Source organism: Mobula birostris, chromosome 1 (genome assembly GCF_030028105.1).
Source record: "Mobula birostris isolate sMobBir1 chromosome 1, sMobBir1.hap1, whole genome shotgun sequence".
Taxonomy (NCBI): domain Eukaryota; kingdom Metazoa; phylum Chordata; class Chondrichthyes; order Myliobatiformes; family Myliobatidae; genus Mobula; species Mobula birostris.
Genome location: NC_092370.1, coordinates 227,565,769 through 227,589,431, shown reverse-complemented (window position 1 = coordinate 227,589,431; position 23,663 = coordinate 227,565,769). Strand labels below are relative to the sequence as shown.

The 23,663-nt window shown below is 39.0% G+C and overlaps 1 protein-coding gene across 4 annotated transcripts in view; it reads right to left on the bottom strand.

Annotated features, from left to right (window-relative positions):
- Positions 1-23,663, bottom strand: part of foxn3 (forkhead box N3) — a 414,510-nt gene that overhangs the window by 385,893 nt on the left and 4,954 nt on the right. The window contains exon 1 of one of the 4 annotated variants that reach the window (XM_072273034.1): positions 8,520-8,668. The exons of 2 other annotated variants lie outside the window; for them this stretch is intronic. The gene's annotated coding sequence lies outside the window, so the exon portion shown is untranslated. One more of the 4 variants, XM_072273013.1, reaches the window with a different exon arrangement.

Sequence of the window (23,663 nt, the reverse complement as noted above, 5' to 3'; positions counted from 1 at the left end):
GAGCTAGTTAGTAACTACTAGTTCCTAATTATTAATATAGTAGAGACCACATCAGAAGCACCGGGTATACTATATGACCACAAAGATTTGCAGGAGAAGTGTTGCCACAATTGGAAGGACTCTTTGTGCCAACAATGGAGCTGGCTAAGTTTACAAATTTCTGTAGCTTTTTCCAATCCAGTGCAGTAGCCTCTCCATACTAGATGATGATGCAACCAGTTAGAATACTCTCCATGGTATGTACATATGAAGAAATCTGCAAGAGTTTTTCGTGTCACACCAAGTCTCCTCAAACTCCAAATGAAATATACCCACTGCTGTGCCTTCTTTGGGATTGCATCAATATCTTGGGTTCAGAGATACCCAAGAACTTGAAACTGTTCACCTTTTCCACTACCGATCTCTCGATGAGGACTGGTGTGTGGTCCCTTAACTTCCCCTTCCTGAAGTCCACAATCAATTCCTTGGTCTTACTGATGTTGTGTACAAGGTTGTTATTGCGACAATACTCAACCAGCTGATCTAAGTCACTCCTGAATACATCCGCATTGCTATCTGAAATTCTGCCGACAGTAGTTGTGTCATTGACAGATTTATATACATGGTGTTTGAGCTGTGCCTAGCCACACAGTCGTAGGTGCGGAGGGAGTGGAGCAGTGGGCTAAGCGTGCATGTTTTTCATACATTATTTACTTTCATTAAACTAACAACACATAGACTTGCAGTTAATCTAATTTCCAGGCTGTGGCACCTTGCCTTGTTACAGTCTGACTACTGTATTTACTTACACAACACGCTGTACTTCATAAGTAATTCACTGGCAGTGGAGCACTTCCAAGATAATCTGAAGACCTGAAAGTCATCCTGCAAATTACTTCTTGAAGATGTCTTTGGGTTACTTTAAAGACCTCATAATGTAAAGTATAATTACAAACCGGAGAGAAATTGAATATTTTTAATCACTTCCCCCTTTGATAATTAAGATGATTGTTCCATCCACTTAGATCATTAAGACCAGGCCATTCAGTCGCAGATCCAATTGTGCCACTTAACAGCAACCTTGCCCAGTTTTCCGGTCAATTTCCATTTCCTTAGATTTCCTTAGTGTCCACAAATCTATCAGTCTCAACCTTGAACAGAAGCCAAGCCTGAGCATCTACAGCCCTCTGAAAACTTCCAAGACTTGCAACACTAAGTGAAGAAATCTCTTACCTCAGTCATAATTGCTCAGACCTTGAGACTGTGCCTCCTGATTCCAAACATCCCATCCAGGTGAAACATCCTCTCAGCACTGTCTTTTCAGAACCTTGGACGCAACGCTCCCCACACTTCTGAACTCCAATATATTTAGATAAGCTGCTTAACTTTCTTCACTAGAACATTTTGACATCCAGGATCAATCCCTCTTACTAACATGGCCCCAGAAACTTAAAAGTCATTTAACAGACATCATTATAAGATTTACTCATTCATTGCACTGATCACAGCACTAAATTTGTTTTTTCTAAAATAGCAGTTGAGGATTTTTTAAAATATTTATAAATCAGACAAAATTACCAAGATTCAATGTCATTTGTGAATTGAATATTAACCTTGATACAGTATAACATCAATAATGTATAGATTTTAAGAACAGCCATTAGAAAATCTACTGCAACATGCAAGTTACCTTCTGAAGGGTAACAAGAAAAGATGTTTATAGACATAGAACATTACAGCACAGTACAGGCCCTTAGGCCAATTACGTTGTGCCAACCTTTAAATCTACTCTGCGATCAATCTAACCCTTCTCTCTTACATGGCCCCCATTTTTCTAGCATCCATATACCTACCTGTGTGGCGCGTGGCCAAGTGGTTAGGGCGTTGGGCTCACAATCTGAAGGTTATGGATTCAAGTCTCGGCCAAGGCAGCGTGTTGTGTCTTTGAGCAAGGCACTTAACCACACACTGCTCCAGTCCACCCAGCTGAAAATGGGTACCGGCAAATGCTGGGGGTTAACCTCGCAATAGACTGGCATCCTATCGGGGGGGGGGGGCAGTCTTGTACTCTCAGTTGCTTCACGTCACAGAAAGCGGCATAAAGCACCGGCCTGATGGGCCACAAGGCTCGGGACAGACTTTAACTTTAAATATACCTATCTAAGAATTTCTTAAATGCTCCTAATGTGTCTACCTCTACTTCCACCATGGAAGGGTGTTCCACACACTGAAAACTCCCTGCATAAAATATTACCTCTGACATTCCCGCTAGACTGCCCTCCAATCACCTTAAAATTATGCCCCCTTGTATTATCCTTTTCCACCCTGGGAAAAGGTCTCTGGCTGTCCACTCGATCTATGCCTCTTATCATCTTGTACACCTCTATCAGTCACCTTTCATCTTCCTTCACTCCAAACAGAAAACCCCTAAAATCTCATCCCATCCTCTTGTCAAATTCTATTCTAGAAAAAGATACTTTTGATTAAATGAATTGTTTTATTCAAAACAATTGATTTGTTTTCGACCAGTTTTCATGACAGGCTATTCCCTTTATCTTCATATTTATTCTCCCAAGGAGAAATAGAAAAATAAAGGGAATATCCTGTCATGAAAATAGCAGCAATTCTCATTCATAAGGTGCTTTTGCCCACAAAACTGCTGTTTGCTGGATTTTTTTTTGGGGGGGTGCACCATTTTCTATAAACTCTAGAGACCGTTGCGCATGAAAATCCCAGGAGATCAGCAGTTTCTGAGAAACTCAAACCATCCTGTCTGGCACCAATAATCATTCCATGGTCAAAGTCACTCAGATCACATTTCTTCTCTATCCTGACATTTAGTCTGAACAACTGAACCTCTTGACCATTCCTGCGTGCTTTTATGCACTGAGTTGCTGCCACATGAATGGCTGAATATTGACAGAGGTCAGAGGAGAATCGCGAGACTTGTTCAAGCTGGCGACAGTAACTCAAATAACCAGACATTACAACAGTGGTGTGCAACAGATTATCCCTGTTCGCACAACATGTCAAACCTTGAAGTGGATAGACTGCAGCAGCAGAAACGAACATAAAGCAAAAGTCCAATTTATTAAGCCAATTCTGTACCAAATAAAGTGGCTATTGAGAGTATTCCATTGATAGCGTAACTGGTCATTGTAAATTGTCCTGTGATTAGGTAAGGGTTAAATAGGTGGGTTGATAGGTGATACTGCTCAGTAAGGCAGAAGGGCCTGATCCATGCTGTACCTCTAAATAAATAAGTAAAAATAAAATAATAAACCTGATTTAATACCATCAAGATGAACTATGCAGAGAGCACTTCGTGTTTGACGTGAAGCAGAAACAGAAATTCAAGACTGCAAGAATGATGTAAGCATTTGTTGAACAAAATGCACAAAGAGTATTGCTACAAAATGGATAATAACCATTAGCTTTCATGAATTATCTAGATTTATGGAAAGGGCATTGAATTCATAATTGGGTCAACCTCAACTTTGTGCTTTGAAACATTACAGTCAAAACTATTCCAACTTCTTAGAATCTTTATTCCTTCATTGTTCAGAAATGTTCTGAATAGAACTCAGTGCATCAGCTTTGTTTCAATATGTGGCAATATGAGGAAAAAAGTCATTATTAAATACAAAATAACTTCCACATACATTTTTCATAAAAGATAATCTTTCCATTTCAGCCCCAGTACTGTAAATAAAAAGTGCACATTAACTCCAGCACCTTACTGCTTTTATTCTTTGCTTTGAGGGATACTACATTTTAGTGGATGATCACCCCCACAATGTCTGCCAAATCTGCTCATCTATAAGACCATAAGACATAGGAGCAGAATTCGACCATTTGGCCCATTGAATCTGCTCCACCATTCCATCATGGCTGATTTATTTCCCTCTCAACCCCATTCTCTTGCCTTCTCTTCATAACCTCCAACATACTTATTAATCAAGAAACAATCAACCTCTGTTTCAAATATACCCATTGACTTGGCATCCATAAGCATCCATGGCAATAAATTCCAAAGATTCACCACCTTCTGGCAAAAAAAAATCGTCTTCATCACTGTTCTAAAGGCACGTCCTTGTATTCTGAGGCCGCTGCCTCTCATTCTAGACTCCCCCACTGTAGAAAACATCCTCTTCATGTCCACTCTATCTAGGCTTTTCAATATTTGATAGGTTTCAATGAGATTCCTCCCACCCCCCATTCTCCTAAACTCCAGTGAGTACAGGTCCAGAGCCATCAAACACTCCTCATACAGCAACCCTTTCATTCCTGGGATCTTTCTTCAATACCAGCAGTCCTTTCTTTGAAAAGGGGCCTAAAACTAGTCACAATACTCTCAAGTACATTCCAACTAATGCCTTACGAAGCCTCAACTAGTTAGGAAGTCAGCCAGAATCTTTTTTTTTCTCTCAGGATAGGAATGTCAAAAACTGGGAAACATATATTTAAAGTGAGAGGAGGAAAAGCTTAAAGGAAATGTGAGGGGGACTTTTTCTTTACAGAGAATGATAGGTGCCTGGAATGTGTTTCCAGAAGTAATGGTGGATTCAGGCACAACAATGGTGTTTAACAGGCTGTTAAATAGACATATGAACATGCAGGGAATGGAGAGATATGGATCATGTGCAGAAGGATGCACAATTTAATTTGGCATCATGTTTGATACAGACATTTGGACCAAATTGCCTGTTCTATATTCAATGATCACAAAAACATGTATGCATGATCCAGCATGAAAAGATGCAAAAAGGTATATGCTGGATCTATTTTATAGATTTGTGCTTCTCTCTTAAGGGGGGAAAACAAGGTCCCTTCAGAATATTTGGTTGCCATGGAAGCATCATACCTCCACCTGGCATTTCCCCCAGAATGATCCAACACAGATACACGGAGCTTTCAGTCTTCAAGTGTGCAAAAAATGGAAAAGATAAAATTGAGATATTGTTTTACTCTCTTAAAAAAAAAATGAGAAATTTAATCCAGAAACACATAGCTCATCACTGTGAGTTAGTTACTATGCTGGCATTTTACCACGTCAAGAAAAACACCATCTTTTTTCCTACCCTCATACTTTGAGGGGGAAAAATCTCACAAAGAGCAAACACAAGCATTCATGTAGATATGGAGATTAATATAACTGGGCACTGTAGCCGTGAATATACAAAGTGACATAGGATGGTCCAAGAAAAACTCCCAAGTATATGAAACAGCTACATTGTTTCAAAACACACAAAATTTTGGAGAGAAGCAACACACACAAAATACTGGTGGAATGCAGCAGGCCAGGCAGCATCATTTTGTGTGGGTTGCTTGAATTTCCAGCATCTGCAGATTTTCTCATGTTTGAAATTTTGGAGGGACTCAGGAAGTCAGCCAGGAAGGGAATAAACATTGTTTCAAACAGAATCCTGTGCAAAAGTGAATAAGGCCATATTGCAAGTAGACTCGGTTGAAAATTATTCCACAGAATGCAAGAGAAATAAAGAAGCAGTGATCATGTACCATTTATTTCAGGTTTGTAAAATTCTGTAATCTGCAGTAGGGTAGTAAGATTTAAAACTGTACTTCCATACGTCTTAAATAGGAGAAACAAAAAGATTAAATGAATCTTGGGGTCAAGCATATTTATTTAAGTCTACATGTTATAATAGCAGTTGGCATTATAGAGTCATATATTTCAATTATGCAATATACTGTGACAGTGAATTTAGCACCAATAAACAGTCATTCAACTGTTCACCTGAGGACCACACCTTGTCCAAAATGCAAATAGAAATCCTCACATAGAAACCATAGAAAAACTACAGCACAGAAACAGGCCTTTTGGCCCTTCTTGGCTGTGCCGAACTATTTTCTGCCTAGTCCCACTGACCTGCACACGGACCATATCCCTCCATACACCTCCCATCCATGTATCTGTCCAATTTATTCTTAAATGTTAAAAAAGAACCCGCATTTACTACCTCATCTGGCAGCTCATTCCACACTCCCACCACTCTCTGTGTGAAGAAGCCCCCCCAATGTTCCCTTTAAACTTTTCCCCCTTCATCCGTAACCCATGTCCTCTGGTTTTTTTCTCCCCTTGCCTCAGTGGAAAAAGCCTGCTTGCATTCACTCTATCTATACCCATCATAATTTTATATACCTCCATCAAATCTCCCCTCATTCTTCTACGCTCCAGGGAATAAAGTCCTAACCTACTCAACCTTTCTCTGTAACTGAGTTTCTTAAGTCCCGGCAACATCCTTGTAAACCTTCTCTGCACTCTTTCAACCAAAGATATTTAGAATCCAGTAAAGTCACTAGATTTTGATATTTGGAATCAATCTGAATCATCAAGACAAATCCAAAATACAAATTTAAATTTAAAGGATATTTTGTGTTGTTTTTTGTTAACAAGAGCAATGATCAATAAACTGGTGGATGACAAGAGGTTTGGTGATGTTGTGGATAGCGACAAAGGTTGTGTGGATCAAGTAGGGCAGAGCATTAGCAAATGGAATTGAGACCACAACTGGAACTTAATCCCAACAAGGGTGAGATTATGCATTTTGGTAGGTTAAATAGGGATATATACTATAAATGATTGTAGCCTAAAGAATGTTTACGATCAAAGGGATTTTCAAGGTAAGGTTCATTGTTTTGCATGGATGAAAGGAAAATGGAGAATTATGTGAGAAGGGAGGGTTAGTTTGATTTTAGAACATTATGGACTGAAGGGCCTCTACTGGTCTATGTCCTACGTTTCCTGAAAGTGGCAACATAGTTAGAGACTGTAGGATGGTGGAGGAAGCATATGGCAAGCATAGAATACGAAAGTTGGGAGATTGTGTTTAAACATCACAAATCACCATATTTGGAGTGTTGTGTGCAGTCCTAGTTGCCACTCTATAGGTAGGATCTGGCTGTGCTGAAGTGAGTGAGGAGGAGATTCAATTCACCAGCATGTCTCTTGGATTGTGGCACCTTTGTCACAGGGACAGACTGCATAGGCTTGACTTGTTTTCCTTGTACTGAAAGAGGCTGAGGGATGACCTGATCCATCTAGATTAAGTTATGCAAGGCAATAGATAAGGTGGATAGACTGAATCACTTTTCCCAAGGTAAGATTATCAAAAACAAGAAAGCACAGGTTTACGGTGAGAGGAAGAATGTTTAAAGACTATTTGAGGACAGATCTTTTTTAAAAAAAATAATGCAAAGTGCTGGATATCTGAAACTTATTGCCAGAAGAACTGACGATCAAATACAATTAACTATTTAAAACATAGTAGATTGGCGTTAAAGTGGACAATGCATAGGAGCCAGGTGTAATGTAGGCAAATGGAATTCATGAATGTGGACAAAAAGGGTCGGCATAGACGTGGTGGACCGAAGGGCCTGTTTCTGTGCTGTGCAATTCTGTGACTCTTAAAAACTTAAGGAACTATCCAGAATTTACAAAGTAAATAATGCAGCACTGGGAGAATGAGGAAAAAGAGGCCGGAGGGCAACAACTACCTGAGGCATTAAAGTTTAGAGACTTCACTTAAAAGGTAGCAGCTCCCTTCGTTTATAAATACACGTGAGGACATGCAAAACATCCATCCGTCATAAATGAAAATCATTATCTGGAGCAAACCACGCAGTCACCGTCTTTACATATTTTAATCTTCAACATCAACCATCAACATAACCTATCTACTGTATCGTGATTAGCCGTGATCGGCGAACTTCAGGCATTTAAAATACGCCAACTCAAACAGACAGCCTTCAGCTCAAACGCAGGGTAGTGTGTTGTAATTATGAAAATGAAAGTGAACAGCTTCATTCCAAAAGGGCTAAACTGTGACAAGGAAGAGTCACAAACGAAGAGTACGCCGTTATTTAATAAATGCAATTCAGCAAGTGCGAATAATAAATTGGAATCGCTATTGCTCAGATTTCTAGTTTCAATGAACTGGAATCACATAATAAATGACAATCGCCACAGGGAACAACGGAATAGCCCGTCCCTTACGGATTTTTTTTCCAGGCACGCGATTACGAAAAAAAATGCCAGATTTGTACACTAACGCCGATCTGCCGCCCTGTGTGCAGCGCAGGGTCGCCAACAAAAAAGATAAACAGTGCAGCAAACGCTGTAACATTGGCGGAGCTTTTTGATAGATCGGATCTGGCCGTTGAAATATTCTCAAAGCATCATTCAGGTATGTGTAGAATTAAAATCGTGCACTGCAGCAATAAAACCCCGGCGGCGGCAAACGTATAGCCCAAGCGCCTGCGAACATAATGCAATTACAGCTGGCTAGCAAAGATTAAAACCTCGACTGAGATGCTGATTTAGTAACCTTTTTAATCCCGAACTCGGCGTGCTCCCTCCTCTGTTTAGTGCATTCCGCATCCGCCCTGGCTACGAAATAACCATTTCCATTTCATATTCCTCCAGGTAATCCTTGCATTTCTGGTCTGCTTCCGTGTTGATATATTTTAATCCTTTCGGAGCTGCTCAAATAAAATTCCAACCAGTGTAAGAATCGCACCCGCACGCTGATGTCTCCCCGATTCCTTTCTGTCCTTTTCCAACTCATCGCACCGCACGGGAAAGAAGGGACGTCCTCTGGGTCCTAATGCTCTCCGATGCACTCCGACTGCACACTATGACGGTGACATAGTGCCCGCTAACTCCTCGCAGGATCTTTTTCAGTAACAGAAATAAAATAAGGAGTCGCGTCATAAAGTCATATGCTACGGAAACAGGCCCTTCGACCCAACTCGTCCATGCCAACCAAAATACCCATCTTAGTTTGTTCTAGTTTCTGGCGTTTGGCCCATAGCTCTCTGAACTTACACCCGTCCAAATGCCTTTTAAAAGTTGTTAATGTACCTGCCTCAACCACTTCCATTGGCAGCTCACTCCATACATGTACCATTCTCTGGATGAAAAAGTTACCCCTCAGGTTCTCAATGAAATTTTCCCCTCTCACCTTAAACTTGTACCCTCAATTTCTAGATTCTCAAACCCTGGGAAAAAAGGCTGAGAGCATTCACCCTATCTATGCCCCTCAGGATGTTGCACACTCTGAGAGAACAGCTCCTGGAGACAATTCAATGACTCCACATATAACATACAGGAAATGCTGAAGGAATGTAGAAGGTCAGGCAACATCTAAGGAGAAACCTGTCAGTTTGTACTCCTTCCCTTCCTCCACCTTTTTATTCTGCCTTCTTCCCCCTTCTTTTCCAGTCCTGATGAAGGGTCTCAGCTCAAAATGTTTTGACTGTTCATTCCTCTCAGATGCTGCCTGACTTGCCAAGTTCCTCCAGCATTTTGTTTGTGTTACTCTGGATTTCCAGCATCTGCAGAATCTCCTGTCCACATTTAACATTTGTTTTTAAAATAAAGCATTAATGTAGAACTTGTAATAGCACAAGGAGATACAATTGTATGGGGTATACATTGTATGTCCTTGTCTGCTCTGGGGGCTGGTAAATAAAGCCAGTTTTCCATCACAGCATGCGCATTGATTCATTCTATCACATCATCAGGCCATTTTTACATCATTTTTTCCTCTTGAGCTTATTAGTTGCAAGTCATATTAGAAAAGCATATGCTGAAAGACTATCTACTAACTACTTCTCTAGCCTAGCATATCGATTGCCCTATCCATCCTTCCCCCACCTTATCTTTCCCAGTTCCGACCCTGGATCTTTGACCTGAAATTCTAACTCTCTCTCATTTTCACATATGCTGTCTATCCAGCAATGCAAAGTTCTGGATAAGTAGGATTGGATAACAAACTAAAGTTACCAAATTTGGGAGATCCATACTGTCACATGCATCGAATGCCATTGTTCATCACTAATGGTGCAGCCACCTCCTTATGTGGTATTGCACTCACCCAGAAAACACTAGCTATCTGTCTCAAAGGAAACCAGGAATGAAAAAGTGCTTTGTATATTTTGTGTACATCAACAGATGGCCGGGAGGTGAATTACGGACACGTGGAGGGTAATTCCTTGGTTTTGAATTGCATGCAAACTCATGCTTCAGTACTCCCACAAAGAAGTTCAACAAATCAAAACTCCAACAATACACTGCTGATCACCTATTACGCTACAGTAAATTTCAGATGTTCATTTCTTGGATAAAGTGGGGACCAGACAGCAATTAGATGCATCCCATATAACAGACTAAAATGTTGAGATTTAAAACAACTCCTCTTATTGTTATCTCTAGATCCCACAGTCATTGTGATACTGCACATCCAGAAGAAATAGTGTCACAAGAAAGTAGCATCCATAATCGAGACCCCTCCCCCCACCCCACTGTCCATGCCATATTTTCTTCTTATTACAGCCATCAGGAAGGACACATATGAACCTCAAGTCCCACACTTCGGGTTCAAGGAAAGGTATTAACCATCAACAATCAGGCTCCTGAACCGGAGTGGGATAACTTCACTTATCTCAACATTGAACTGATTCCACAATCCATGGACTCACTTTCAAGGATTCTACAACTCATGTTCTCAGTATTATTCATTTATTTTAGTGTTGTTTGTGAATCTTTGTTTGTAGTTTTTCATTGATCCTATTGTATTTCTCTGTTCTACTATAAATGCCTGCAAGAAAATGAATCTCAAAGAAGCATTTTGATAATAAATTTACAATGAACAATACTCAGCCTGCTCAACTTCACAACAAACCAAAAATACATCTATAGTCAAGAACTAGCTAGCATGATAGAAAGGATAAATTGGCATAGTTTTTAGAGCTCATTTGAGAGTACTAGGAATTCATGCAGTTTGGTGTCTCATATGTGTTACTTGATGAAGCTTTGCAGTTTGGTAACAGAGAGATAAGCAAGCTGAGGTAAACCACACCCCCAATGCAAGCAATACAAAAACAACTATCCAAATTGGTAGTTTATAGAGGAACTATTGAGGAAATGACTACTTAAGTGCAGGAACTATATGCCACAAATGTTAATTAAGGGGTTACTACAAATATCAATCTACAAAATGGAAGAAATTGAGAAGTTCATCTCATGCAGCCAACAAAGTAGATTACTCTGTTCACTTTGTCAATTTTCTTCATATAGAGAAGATGTTAAAGGGGAGGAGGGAATAATTAGAAGTGTACAAACATTGGAAGAATTATGCTACATGAGTAATTTCTTTGGTTGACAGTTGATTGTAAGTTTATTTTACATAAAAATATTCACATTCCACTTCTAAAATACTCCTTTTTTTTCTCTCTTAAACTTGTGCAGGATGTTTGCCAAGAGAAAAAAAATCAAACATATTTTGTATTCCTAAGAAAATATCAAGGCTTTTGTTACTGTAGACTTCAAGATGTAATAATTTAACATGTTCAGTTTATATTTATCAGCTGCTAAGCTGGTAAGGGGTAAATCCTTTCAAATTTCACATGGGTTAAATTTTTAGGTCAATTTATCATAATAATCTGCTGTCCAAGTTATGTTTAAAATAGAAACAGTAAAAACAAGGACAAGAGTTGTGCCAAAATCCTTGTAACTAGGAGAGTACTTACATACATCAGAAGCTGTTTTTCTCCAATCAATATTTGTATAGATTCCTCAAGATTAAGCCTATTTAAACATTGCAACCTTTACTAATGTCAGCTTTCATGTCCAGTAGGTCAACTAATATTAATGTATTCTGGGAGCCAAGGCAGTTCTCCTATGGATTGCAAGGACATTAGTTCATCTGTATGAATTTCCTCAGGGCAAGCTATTCTGGATTCTGCCACCTTTCTTTTCAGTCCTGGTGAAGGGTCTCAGCCCAAAACATCAACTGTTTATTCACTTCCACAGATGCTGCCTGACTCCTATAGAATTTGTGTTACTCAAGACACTTCTGAGCTGCTCACCCATCTATGAGTCACATCATCCTTATTTATTTTTAAAACAAAATATGTAATTTCATAGATCAAAGAAAAAGTGTGTCACTAGCCAGCTACAAACTTGGATAAGTTCTCAAAGGGAAGAGGTGACTGCTAAGATAGACCAACAGTACTTTTGGCATTCCATTGACTTGGTAACAGAATCTTCATCTTAATTTTCATTTCTGCAACTGAGAAACTATAAGTTTAAAGTGTGTACAATGAAGTCTATTTGCAATAAAATCATAGGTCTGTGAGAGGAATACTCAAAGTAAAGTAGGACTGAAATCTGAGGTTTCAGTCACCAGAGATTTTTTTTTAAAAAAAACAAAATCAACATGAATTACATGCCTAAAATTGTCAGTTACAAAATAGGTGTAATGCTGTTTCCATTAATGTTAAAGAAGCACTTTACTGCTGCAGGGAATTCAAAGAATAAATATATTGTTCAATACAGCATTAATACACCAAATGTACATGTCCTTACTGCATTGGCGATCAGAACTTCAGCTTGCAAAAAAGAAGTCCAATTTAAGCCTGGCAGATGGCAGGTTCTAATTTCACAGCTTGAAAGATTTTAAGTACTGCAGTTTTATTGCATGGTAAATGTATACATTTGTGGTCAGAAACTTATAGCTTGCAAAACAAAAAAAGACAATAGGGCAACACCTGCCGTAGAATCCCCTTCAGATTAAATGTCATGTTATAAAGTTCCAGAGGATTTCCTATAGCATTACTCACAGTCCTAATACAGGGGAACAAATAGCAAATAGTACATTGAAAGGGTGATGGAAACAGAGGGTTTGAGACCAGAGGATGTCAGTGCAGCATAAGACTATAACCTAGAGGAGCTGAAATAGGCCACTCAGCCCACTGAGTTTTCTCTGCCATTCCATCATGACTGATGTACTATTATCCCTCTCAACCCCAATCCTCCTGCCTTCTCCCTGTAATCTTTGATGCCCATACTATCAATCTCCACTTTAAACTTTAAACTTGCCAATGACTTGGCCTCCACAGCCATCTGTGGCAATGAATTTCACAGATTCACCACCCTCTTGCTCAAGAAATTCCTTCTCATCACTGTTCCAAAGGCACGTCATTGTTTTCTGAGACTGTGCCCTGTGATCCTAGACTCCCCCACTGTAGGAAACATACTCTCCATACCACTCTATCTAGGCCTTTCAATATTCAATATGTTTGAATGAAAGCCCTCCTTGCTTGTTACATACACCTGTTAGGGTGCATTCTCCAGTTATCTTATAAGGTAACCATAGCCTTCAGCCAGGAGCAGATGTCATCAGGTGGTTCCCAACCTTCACCAAGTGTTTCGACCCTTAACCACGACACTCTCCAGTTGGTGGGCCAGCAGTGGTGGCCAAATCACTGCCCATCTATTCCTGGCTTCCAGCTCCCCTCCTCTCGCCTACTCTAAATCCAGCAAGAGGCTCGTTCTGCCTCTTCCCCCATCCTACGAGCTGCTTGTTTTTTGCTTCTTTCATCCAGGCCCAGATCTGACAACAACCGCCATGCTGATTTGGCTGGGAACTCCTCATTCTTCTAAACTCCAGTGAGTACAGGCCAGATTCTGCCCCCATTGTTTCATAATTTTCTTCCAGATGGGCAATTACTTAATGGATTAGTCCCTTGTTGATCAAAGATTTCGCCAGAAATCTCTGCACTGGGAGCAGAAAGAGAAGTTTGAGGGAAGTTTCGGTATGAGGCAGCACAATATGTTGGATCACTGAGGTAGGCCTTCTCGTGATACAAGAACTGTAGCTGGAACACTTACAGCAAGCATCTACAAACGTTTCCCTGTTATCACATAAACAGCATACACTAGTATTAGAATGAAACAATTTGTGATGTCACATGGACCAGGCAGCATCACAAGCATTATTTGTGCATAATATTACAAACTATAAGAGCACTTCTCATGTCTCTAAAAGCAGCAATGGAAGAGAAGATTGCAGCATTTTTCTAAGGTGGCTCCTTAACACAAGAGGTAAGTCATAGAACATTATAGACATGCAGACGGAAACTGACCCTTCAGCCCATCAAGTCCATGCTGATCATCAGCACCTATTTTAGATTCTGATTTATTTAGATGCAGATTCGTTTATCACATGTATATTGAAACATACTGTACAGTGAAATCTGTTGTTTACATTAATATCTAACATAACCTAAGGATGTGCTGAGGGTAGCTGTAAGAGTTGCCACACATTCCAGTGCCAAAATGGCATGCCACAATGTTCAGCAAAACAACACAAGCAAGAAATCCTTCCTAACCCATTTGATTTTTCAGATTTTCCTATTAACTTCCATAAATTCTACCACTCACCTATATTCTAGAAATAATTTACAGTGGCCAATTAACCTATCAATTTGTGCATCTTTGAAATATGGGAGGGAACTGGGGCTTTGGGGAGAAGCCTACACAGTCACAGGAAGAACATGAAAAATCCATACAGGCAGCACCAGAGGTCAGGATGCTCATCCGGCAGCAGCTATCAATTGTGCCACTGTGTTGCCCATGTTGGGAGAAGCCCAAGTGGGTATGTAGTGTTGAGAAAGGAAAATGAAGATTATGTAGCTGAACAGGATATTCACCAGAATTTTCATTAGGAATGAAGAGAGACTGGAAAGGCTTGGTTTACTTTCTTTGGAGCAGAGAAAACAGAGGCTTGATTAAGGTAGAAGATTAGCTTTATTTGTTAGATGTACATTTAAATATACAGTTAAGTGCATCATTTGCGTCAATAAGCAACACAGTCCGAGGATGTGCTGGGGGCAGCCTGCAAATATCACCATGCTGCAAGAGCCAACATAGCATACTCACAACTTACTAACACTAACCCACTATGTCTTTGGAATGGGGGAGGAAACCAGAACACCTGGAGAAAACAGTCACAGGGAGAATGTACACTCCTTACAGACAGCAGCAAGAATTGAACCCCAATCATCGATTGCTGGCACTGTAAAGGACTGTGATAACTGCTATGCTATCATGCCACCCAGGTACAGTAAAGCTCCACTAATCCAACACACTGAAAATGTGGTGGTGCCAGACTGGCAGATTTTTAACATTATTGGATATTATCCAATAAAATTTTAATTCTTTTTAGGTGCTACTTGGTACAGTAGTATAAATTTTCCAGTGAACCCAGTAAGTTTCAAGAGAGCATAGGAAATGGATCCAGGTGATTTTAAAAGGAGATCAAAAACTAGATGGCATGGTACTGTAGTGGTCAGCGTAATGCTATTACAGCCCCAGTGACCCGGGTTCAATTCCATTGCTGCCTGTAAGGAAGTTCTCAACATCTTTAAAGAAGTTTTGTTAAAATTTGTACAGAAGTAACGTCTGTAAGACATACTCATTTAAGGAGTATTTAAATAAGTACATTTTCCCCATGACCCTATGGGTTTCCTCAGGATGCTCCGGTTTCCTCCCATATTCCAAAGATGTATGATTTAGGATTAGTGACTTGTGGGCATGCTACGTTGCCCCAGAAGCCTGGCAACACTGGCAGACTGCCCCCAGAACTGTGTCATTGATGCAAACAAAGCATTTTACTGTATGTTTCAATATACACGTGACAAATAAATCTAATTTTCTACTTCAAGCAAACCTCTGCTTTTTCTCTCCAAGAAAAACCCTCTGCTTTCCCTGCTCCAAAGAAAGTAAACTCTGTCTTTTCAGTCATAGAAGTACGAGTTGAGTGCTGGGAAATGGAATTAGTTTTGATAAGTGCTAGATGGATGGCACAGACACAGTAGGCCAAAGAGCCTGTTTCTGTACTGTATCATTGTAATACTGACTAATTACCTTACAGCCTAGGGTTCAGCCAATGAAAAGAGCACTTACCAAAAGTTCTAAAGAACAAGACACTTTCCTTTTTATTAACAAATGTAACAACTCTATTGAATCAACAGTGACATGGGACGGAGGAGAGAAAAATTAATTGCAAACTGTATCTACTTCAGCTGGCTCAGTTCTCAGTGAAGTGGAGTCACTGTATAGGATGAAAGATGAACTGTTTCACTTTCATGGCTTCCACTCCTAAACCAAAATCACACCATCAATTTACAATGCCCAAATGACACTTGTTTATCTGTTATTAGAATGGAGGGCTGCAGTTAGAAAATGAGTTTAGGTAGGCTGGGCTTATTCTCACTGTAATATAGGAGGTTGAGGAGAGAATTTAGAAGTTTATAAAATTATGAGGGGCATCAATAGGATAGATAGTCAGAATCTTAATCTCAGGACAGAGTTTAAAACTGAGAAAGGAGACATTTAAAGGAGGTCTGAGAGGTAAGTATTTCACACATGGGTGCAGATTAGCTGGAATGAGCTACCAGGTAAAATGGTAGACACAGATACAATTGTGACATTTAAAAGGCATTTGGACAGGTACTTTAGATAGGAAAAGTGAAGAGGGACACAGGCCTAATGCAAGCAAATGGGATTATGTAGGCAGACATCAGGGTCAGGAAGAACAAGGTGGACCAATAGGGTCCATTTCTATGCTGTATGATTCGATGTTATGGAAGCCTGATGTCCTAGACATCACTAACTCATTTACTGAAATGTACAAGAGGAAGGGCCTTACATTAAACATCTGAAAGTCAAAGGCCCTCTACCAATCTGCCCCTCAACATTACACTACACTTCCATCAATTAAGACCACCAAGAGAAAACATGATCATTTTCTATACCTTGGGAGCCAGAATACCAGGGCACCCAACATAGCACTTTGTCTCTGATAAAAAGTGTTCAATACACAGAACTTCAAACTTAACACCAATGAGTGATCCCTATCTCTCTGCATATTTCAGAAACAGAAACAACCTACAATACATACATCAAGGGATTGGGGAAGTACCAGGAATATCTTCTCCACAAAATTGTCTTAATCCATTGGCACTAGACAAACCATGTTAGTGTCCTCTCCCAAACCAATGCCCCCAGTATCAACCTTAATCATACATGACCATCTCTGGTAGGCATGCTACATCATTTGCCTGCATAATACCAAACTTCAAAAATAAGCACTCTACTCTGAGTTTTGTCACAGCAACTTATTTTGAGAACAGAGGAAATATGTCAAGGAAATTGCCAGAGTGTCTTTTAAAACGGAGTCATTGGGATCCCTGGTCCTTGACCAGTTATAGAATCAGTCATACACCATGGCAAAAGGCCCTTCAGTCCAACTATACCATGCAGACAAGATACTACATCCAAGCTAATCCCTTTTTCCAATGTTTGGCCTATAGTCTTCTAAACTTTTCAATATGCCTGTCCAACTCTTTTTAAAGTTGTTCTTTTTGTAAGAGTCACCCAGAAAAACACTAAGAATCTCCAGTGTATGAAATGGGAGTACACAGAGGGCACATACAAAAAGCAAAATGTACAGCCAATGTCCCAAACAACCCATCACATACAAGTATCACATACACCACTCATGACAGTGTCTGTGGACCTGCATTAAGTTCTTCAGAAACCTCAGAACCTACAGATTTAGAATAAAAGCAACCTTGAGCAACTGTCCAAGAAAAATAATTGGCCAAAAGAGATCATTAACAAAAGGTGCTATGTTTGAAACTGGAATTTAACACTCCATTTGAGTAGCAGGGCTGAAAGCTTACTTAGTCTACAGATAACAGGAATTCTGCAGATGCTGGAAATTCAAGCAAATTCCTGATGAAGAGCCTCGGCCTGAAACATCGACTGTACCTCTTCCTAGAGATGCTGCCTGGCCTGCTGCGTGCACCAGCAACTTTGATGTGTGTTGTTAGTCTACAGATATTAATTATAGTGTATAAGTCCGAAGAGAAAGGAATGGCCTCTTAAACATAACCTACTCTGTCCTTAACAGGCCATATATGATCATTTGGATTACTTTGGCATTTAAATCTTGGGTGTTAGATTTTTTTCGAATACTGTAATGATAAAATACCAGTAGTTTATGGAGAATAAATTCCCTGATTAGGGCAGCTCAGCAGTGCAGCTTCGTAGCGCTGCTGCCTCAGAAACCCAGTGAGCAGAGTTCAATCCTGACCATGTGTGCTGTCTGTGTGGAGTTTGCACATTCTCCATGCATGGATTTCTACCAGTTACTGCAGTTTCCTCCAACTTCCTAAAACTGTGCAGATTGGTAGATTAATTGTCCACTGCAAATTGCTCCCAGTATACGGCAGAAAATAAGAGACTTGATAGGAATGTGGAGAGGATAAAATGAGATCCACATAATATTAGTGAGAATGTGTGCCTGATGGTTGGCATAGACTCAGTAGATCGAGGGGATTGTTTCCATGCCATATCTGTAGGTCCAGGTTCATAGACTGAATCAGAATCAGATTTAATATCACCAGCATATGTCATGAAATTTGTTAATTTAGCAGCAGCAATACAACACATGATAATATAGAAAGAAAGATAAATAAATAAATTACAGTAAGAATACCTATATATTAAATAGTTAAATTTAAAATAGTGCAAAAACAGAAATAATTTTTTTTAAATGAGGTAGGGTTCCTCATGGGTTCAATGTCCATTTAGGAATCAAATGGCAGAGATAAAGAAGTTGTTCCTGAATTGCTGAGTGTGTGACTTGAGGCTTCTGTACCTTCTTCCTGACGGTAACAATTAGAAGAGGGCATGTCCTAGGTGATGAGGTTCCTTAATAATGGGTGCCGTCTTTCTGAAGCACCACTCCTTGAAAATGTCTTGGATACTACGGAGGCTGGTACCCAATATGGAGCTGACTAATTTTACAACTTTCTGTAGCTTCCTTCAATCCTGTGCAGCAACTCCTGAGCGCCCTCTCATCTCCATCTGAGATTCTGCCAACAATGGTTGTATCTTCAGCGAATTTATAGATGGCACTTAAGCTATGCCTAGCCACACAGTCCTACATATAGAGAGAGTAGAGAAGTGGGCCAAGCACACATCCCTGAGGTGTGCCAGTGTTGATCATCAGCAAGGAGGAGATATTATTACCAATCTGCACAGATCGTGTTTTTCTGGTCAGGAAGTTGAGGATTCAATTGCAGAGGAAGGTACAGAGGCCCAGGTTCTCTAGTTTATCAATCAAGATTGTAGGAATGAAGGTGTTAAATACTGAGCTATAGTCAACGAACAGCATCCTGACATAGGTGTTCGTATTGTCCAAGTGATCTAAGGCGATGTGAAGCATGTTGAACTGATGTTGCTGAATTTCAGTAAAGTGTGAAAGATCCTTTCCAAAACTCATTATGACCTACAAACCACTGTTTCAAGTAAAAATGGATGAAATTCATCTTTTGTTTCAAGTTTATCACTATTTCTCTCCTACTAATTTCAAATTGCTACTGTCATGAATTTTGCCTTTTTCTATTGTTTCTTAATATGCAGGTTCATTTTCTTCTCGATGATTGCTTCCAAATTGCTGATATTTATCCAGATGTTAATTCAATAATTTACTTGCTGGTGCTCTTCTCTTCTTGAGATCCACTGTAAACTCTTGGCTCTTTGAATTAAAAGTTTGGTGCTCTGTTGATTAATTGTGCCAAGTTAGGTGAAGCTCTAAGAGCAGCTCCAAATCTTTTCTTACAAATCTATGCAAATTCAACTTTGTAAGCATTTACTCAGGAACTCACAGATCGCCCTTCAAAGTTATCTGCACTTTATGCAATATTTTAAGAGAAATATGTTCAAGTATACACACCCTCTTGAAAATGCATATTAATTATTCAAAATAAAAATTTCTTCTCATTTGGTTTTAACAACCCCCAATTCAGCTTATATGACTCAATAAGATACTGTGATGTAATGAAACCCAAATTTACTTTCATTATGAATTTCCTTTTGATACGTGATTGAAAATAATTACCAACTAGAGACCAACTAGAGTTATTATAGTATGGAAAAAGACTGTGCCAACTATAATGCATCCAATTTATAGTAGTCCTATTTTATTCCCCTACTTCCATCAACTCCCTACCCCCTCCCCAGATTCTGCTACTCACCTATACATGGAGGCAATTTACAATAGCCAATTAGCCTTCCATCTCGCATTCCCTTGGGATATGGGTGGAAACCCACACAATCACAGGGAGGACATGCAAACTCCACACAGACAGCACTGGATGTCAAAACTAAAACAGATCACTGGGGCTACAAGGCACCAACTTAACCAGTTGCACCACTGGGCTGCCCCAGAGTTTGAGGAGTAAGTAGTCGCTCCTTTAAAATTGTTCCCAACGTTTAATCTTCCAGTGCTAAACCAGTTCAAATGGGTTGAGAGCATGCCAGTGTTAGCTATTAATTATGTACGTCATTAAAATGTCAAAATAATACATTTACTTGCAACCTTTTTCAATAATCTGAAGTTTATGAGGCTCAAAAAATAATGAACAGAATATTCAAAAAGATCAGCCCTCCTGAGTACAATGACTTCTAGTACAAGACAATTTACATTCACCAAAAGCATTCTCACACCTACCTACAATATATAAAAATGCTTACGTAGGTCAATGCAACTGTAATGTAAAAATGTCTAGACTTGGGCATTGCATTTCTATGATACTTCAATAAAGGTTCCATTGCTGTTCTCTACAATTAAAACACACAATGTCAATTAAAATTCTTGTCAGATGGGGCTCTAAAATGTTTCTTCAATGGACATGTTCTGTTGGTAATTAACACAAGTAAATGTTCTAATAATTGACATTAAAAACAAAACTTTACATATGTTAATTTGATTATTTTAAAATTGAAGTCTAAAGGGGATAATTAGAAAATGCAAATTGGAGGGGAGAGGAAAGAGCACTTAGAACAAGGGGAAAGAACAATGCCATATACAACCTTGAAATTTGTCTCCTTACAGGCAGCTGACTTCCCATATCCATTCTCCATAATACTCAGCTCATTCAAAACCAAAATATTCTTACCTTATTCTCTTGCACGGTTATTCACATTGGTAAGAATAATTAAAAATCATTGAAGTGTTGAAAAATCATTAGTTGGCAGTATCTCAACCCAAAACATCAATAGTTCCTTCCCTTTCCTCCCCCCCACACCAACAGATGCTGCTCGACCTACTGTACATTTCTTGTCTCACAGAAACTTAGGTGTCTTTATACACAGAACCCAAACAATCATGAAAGCAAAATCAGAGTTAACAAGAATAAGACTTTCTGCAATCATATCGTATTTTGACAAAGATCGTGCCTGGAATACTAGTAGTAGGAAATTAACACCTTGTGTCTGCTCTGTAATCCAATGAATTCATGACTGGTCTATTTAGCTTGCTGCTAATTTTCTCTACTACAGCCTTCATTTTCTTAAAATCCAAAAATATATTACATGCATGGAAAAACATATTTGCCTTAATGAGCGGTTCAGCAAAGATTCACAAGATTGATTAGTGGGGTGAGAGCCTTACCTATGAAGGAGATTAAGTAGAATGGGTGTCGATACTTGTGTTTGGGGAATGACAGATTACCAACTAAGGAGTCCAAAAAAACGGGTTTTGACTCATTCATCCTTCTACAGTTTTTGCCCCTTGTCCCTTGAGTTACTGCAGTTTTCATTATTTCCCCACTATTACTGTGTATTGTAATACACTAGTTATACACTATTATCATGGTTTCCTTCAAATTTACTTTTCTGTTTGTTCATTGAATGCAGATCCCGACTTAACATTTAAGATTTAAAATACATCTAAAATTGCCTATCAAAGTACAGAGTAAATTTATTATCCAAGTACATATAAGTTACTATATTGAGATTGATTTTCTTGAAAAATAGTATTTTATGAAAAATGATTTGTAAACATATACTAACAACCAAAGTGCAACTAAAAATTAATACTCAAAACGTGAATTGTTAGAGTCCTTGAAAGTGAGTCTGCAAGTCGTAAAATCAGTTGAGAGTAGTGGTGATTGAAGTTATCCACACCAAATCAGAAGCCTGACTGACAGTTGTTGGGTAATAACTGTTCCTGACCTTGTGTGTGGCACCTAAGGCCTCTGCACCTCCCGCCTCAGACCCCTAAGGAACCACCATCATGTAGATTTCTCTCAGATATCATATAAAAAAAATCAAATTAAGTCTTCTCTTTAAATTGACAAGTTTAAGTCTCATGCTTCTCAAATGCTCAATATTCAGACCAACCAACCAAGTGTGATATTTTGTAATCAAATCACAAGGGAAAATTATAAAGATTTCCATGTCAGTTGTCAAACCAGAAAGTAACAATATTGTCTATGCAAAAGTTCAGCTGATGTCCTCATGCACATCCACCAGTTATATTTGCACAGAATTAAGGCAGGTACTGTGAGAAATTATGCAATTGATGGATTTAAATTTTAGGAAAGTGAACTGGAGAGTACATTTGTGTGAAGGTAGAGCCACCAATCAGTTACAGTATGTGCCCATCATCAAACATTTGCACGTCAACAATTTACAAAAATGACCAAAATAATCCCAGCTTTTTCCAAAATTCAATCAATATTATAAACTGTACCTAAACAATTTACTCTATAGCTATTTTTTAAATGGTCAGATTTTAATTTATAGAGTATGCCAAACATTTCACTGTAAATAAATTACTTCAGAAATGCAGTTAATGTTGTTAATGTAACCAAACGCTAGGAATAAATGATGGCCAAGATACCAGGAAAATTATTTGCAGCAGTTTTTCAAAACAATAGCTGTGAGTCTCATACATCCACTTGAATTGTACATGTGGGTTTAGTTTAACATTTCATTTAAAAGACATGTTAGCACATGCAGCACTCCATCAGTAGTCTACATTAACTATTATTTGAGTCCAAATGAGTTGTGAACCAATAATCTGTTAACTCAAAAGCAATTACACCGTTATTGAACTGGTACTTAAACACAACATTGCTTAGAATAGTTCTTTGCAATCTAGATTATGGTAATACTGTCTCTAAAAATCACATCATTTATACCAGCTCCATGTAGAGCCTAGGAAAGCAATCTCATCAATCCCATTCCTCTATTTTTCAAATTATTCTCTCAATGTGCAAGAATGTTTTACCCTATATCCTCCTTAAATATTTGTTTTCCCAGATTTTATAATTTGTGCTCCCTAGTTTCTGCCAACAGATTTGGTCTGTCTACTTTATCCAAGCCAATAACATTCATGCCTGAACTATAATCTGTATTGAAGGATGAAATCCTGTCAGAGTGTTCAGAGTCAAAAGCTACGCAGTTTATCAAATATCAACTGACCTAGAGATTAAGTGGAATGGTCCAGTTTGTGGATAATGAAAAGTTATGTATTTGAATCTGAGTAATTCCAGACACATGTATCTCAAGTAAATATATCTGTTTATCTTGAAACCTTCCAAAGTGCAAATCCACGGTCTCATGAGACTAACGGATGCCTATCTATATCTGTTTATGGTAATGAAGAGAGGGGATAACATGGAGCTCATGGACATCGCACTTTGAAAGTCCAAGACCAATATTACAACTGCTGGGAAAAACAAATGTTAAAATTTATGAAGAGTACGACGTGAAACTGGAAACATATACTAAAAGCATTAGTTATAGCTGAAAGAGGAAATGTTTCAAGGATATTCTCACAGTCTCCTTGAAAATATAACATCCTCCCTGATGTGGAAATCTCTCGCCCATGACCAATCAAAATAAAGAAATTCCAGGACAACACTGAGAACATCAAATCTCTTCATCTGTCTATGCAAAGGCCCACTGAAAATTGTACAAAGAAGACATCAGTTCCCATCCCACTCATCTGCCCTGT